Source organism: Zea mays, chromosome 3 (assembly GCF_902167145.1).
Source record: "Zea mays cultivar B73 chromosome 3, Zm-B73-REFERENCE-NAM-5.0, whole genome shotgun sequence".
Classification (NCBI taxonomy): domain Eukaryota; kingdom Viridiplantae; phylum Streptophyta; class Magnoliopsida; order Poales; family Poaceae; genus Zea; species Zea mays.
Window position 1 is genome coordinate 49064128 of NC_050098.1, and position 3240 is coordinate 49067367.

Here is a 3240-nt window from a genome sequence, read left to right on the forward strand (position 1 = left end):
TCAGTGGTAGAGCGGTCGGCTGTTAACTGACTAGTCGTAGGTTCGAATCCTACTTGGGGAGATTTGATTCATTCTTTAATGTAAGAATAAAGAATTGAATTAAAAGGCTTGCTTTTACACTTAGGAGTAGGTAACTTGTTCGTTATCCTTGTTTCTATTGCATTCTGTCTCATCGTATCACATTCTGTTCTACGATTCCACTTCAACAAAAGGAAAGAGCATACCCAAGTTCAATAGCTTTACGTCCGCTATTCCGATCATGATTTTCCTACCCTCAGGGAGAAAGTAAAGGTCCTTCCCCCTTTGGAAGGTTGTGGGCGAGGAGGGATTTGAACCCTCGACACCGTGATTCGTAGTCACGTGCTCTAATCCTCTAAGCTATAGGCCCACCCCGTCTCAACTGGATCTCTTCCCGGGGATACCCCCCAAAAGGAACCTTCTTCTCCTCAGCCATTTCATTTCGGGTTAAGAAGATGGGAAAGCGCCTTTCTCTCTATAAGAATAGTGTGTTCTGAGGTGTGAAGTGGGAGAGGGGATGATTGAGGTTTTGAATAAGATGACCTTTGCGTTTCGGATTTGGATCTTTTTCATATTTCAAAATAGTGAAAAAGTCAAATAAGAGGTGTTAAGCTTTTTATCATTCTGGCATCGAGCTATTCTGCCGCAGGACCTCCCTTACAGTATCGTCACCGCAGTAGAGTTTAACCACCAAATTCGGGATGGATTGGTGTTGTTCCTCTACGCCTAGGACACCAGAATATCGAACCATGAACGAGAAAAGGCATGAGAGAAATATTTGCTAGTAATTGTGAAAGTCACAAACAATGTATGCCTTTCTATTTTTATTTTTGTGGAACCTCTTGTGCTTTCCACCCTTCCTCTTAAAGAATATCTTTTCCTTTTTCTCGTCATCATTGTCATCTTCTTTCTTGCCCTTGAACTTGTTCTTCTTGGGCTTATTGCATTGATGAGCAAGATGACCAAGCTCTCCACAATTGTAGCAGTCCATTTCAGAAAAGGGCTTTATTTTACTGGAGAAGAATTTCTTCTTTCTTGAGTCAAACTTGATGCCTTCTCTGTTGAGATTCTTTAAGATCTTGGTGGTCTTCCTCACCATCAGGGCAATGTTAGCATCAAGATCATCATCACTTGAGGATTCCTCCTCAATTTGTACTTTAGCTTTTCCTTTTTTTTCTTGATTGGCTTTGACAGCCAAATCCTCTCTTGGAAGATGACTCATCCTTGTCATTGATGTGCATGTACATCTCATGAGCATTGATCTTTCCTAATATTTATGTAGGAGTAACAACTGAAAGATCCATCTGATGCGGCACTGTGACAATGTGTCCAAATTTATCAATTGGGAGGACACTGAGAATCTTCCTCACAACATCCGGTTGTGAGATTTGTGTAAGCCCCAAGCCATTTAATTCCTCTACAAGAATATTGAGACGTGAGTAGATAGCATTGGCATTTTCATTTGCAAGCATCTCAAAAGAATTTAACTTTCTCATAGCAATATGATATCTCTCCTCACGCTCACTTCTAGTCCCTTCATGTAGAGCACATATATCCATCCACAAATCATGAGCATTTCTATGATTTCTTACTCTATTAAAGACATCTTTGCAAAGGCCTCTAAAAAGAGTGTTTTTGGCCTTAGCATTCTATTTCTCATAGTTAAACTCTTCTACAAGATTTGTGGGATCTCTAGGTTCGGGGAACCCTTATGTGGCGGCTTTGTAGGCACCAATGTCTATAGCCTCTAAATAAGCTTCGATACGAATTTTCCAATATGGAAAATCGCCACCATCAAAAACGGGAGGAGGTCCACCCCACCGGACATCGTTACTCTAGCAGTTAAGCTAATCTAAGAGCAACAAGGCTCCGATACCAATTGAAAGGATCACGATGCCCAAGAGGGGGAGTGAATTGGGCTTTTCTAAAATTCAACAATAATTAGACCCTAAGCAAGAGCCCAACTTCACCCCCAACAACTTGCAATAAGATCGTGAATATCTCCTTCTTCCCTAACCCAAGATTGGAGAAAGAAGATCTAAGAGGGACCTATGGAGAATGTGGTCAGAAATCCATAATAGAGTCCGACCACAACGACCGAATTAATTATCCTCATCAAGAAACTTAGACTACTTAAGTAGAAAAGATTTGAAAATCATGGCATCGGTCTCCTTTTTTATTTCTTTAGAGTTTTCTACATGCACAATTTCTCGATGTTTCGATGAGAATTTCTTGACTTTCCATATATAGAAAGAGATAGACTATAAATGAAATCTCTTATGTCAACAAGACCAAAGGAATGGATATTAAATGATAGGAAGTGCTAAGAAGTGAAATAGAATGAAATAGAGCCACTTTGGGCTTCCCTATGAAATGAGGCATGGAACGGAGCCACTACGAAGAGATTCCGAGAGTTACGAAAGAAGCTTCGGACTCATATTGTTCACGGGTTGAGAGCGGGAGTTGAACTCTAGGAGGTCGAATCTCCCCTTGTTCCTCAGTAGCTCAGTGGTAGAGCGGTCGGCTGGCTTGCTTTGACACTTAGGAGTAGGTAACTTGTTCGCTATCCTTGTTTCTATTGCATTCTGTCTCATCGTATCACATTCTGTTCTACGATTCCACTTCGACAAAAGGAAAGAGCATACCCAAGTTCAATAGCTTTACGTCCGCTATTCCGATCATGATTTTCCTACCCTCAGGGAGAAAGTAAAGGTCCTTCCCCCTTTGGAAGGTTGTGGGCGAGGAGGGATTCGAACCCTCGACACCGTGATTCGTAGTCACGTGCTCTAATCCTCTAAGCTACAGGCCCACCCCGTCTCAACTGGATCTCTTCCCGGGGATACCCCCCAAAAGGAACCTTCTTCTCCTCAGCCATTTCATTTCGGGTTAAGAAGATGGGAAAGCGCCTTTCTCTCTATAAGAACAGTGCGTTCTGAGGTGTGAAGTGGGAGAGAGGGGATGATTGAGGTTTTGAATAAGATGACCTTTGCGTTTTGGATTTCGATCTTTTTCATATTTCAAAATAGTGAAAAAGTCAAATAAGAGGTGTTAAGCTTTTTATCATTCTGGCATCGAGCTATTTTGCCGCAGGACCTCCCCTACAGTATCATCACCGCAGTAGAGTTCAACCACCAAATTTGGGATGGATTGGTGTTGTTCCTCTATGCCTAGGACACCAGAATATCGAACCATGAATGAGAAAAGGCATGAGAGAAATATTGG

At 41.8% G+C, this 3240-nt stretch overlaps 2 non-coding genes across 2 annotated transcripts; both read right to left on the bottom strand.

Moving 5' to 3' along the window:
- Positions 1-314: 314 nt before the first annotated feature.
- On the bottom strand, positions 315-392 carry TRNAR-ACG (transfer RNA arginine (anticodon ACG)). Its single transcript has one exon. It is a non-coding gene; the product is annotated as a tRNA-Arg (tRNA).
- Positions 393-2753: 2361 nt separating this feature from the next.
- Positions 2754-2831, bottom strand: TRNAR-ACG (transfer RNA arginine (anticodon ACG)). The gene has a single exon. It is a non-coding gene; the product is annotated as a tRNA-Arg (tRNA).
- Between the last annotated feature and the right edge of the window lie 409 nt (positions 2832-3240).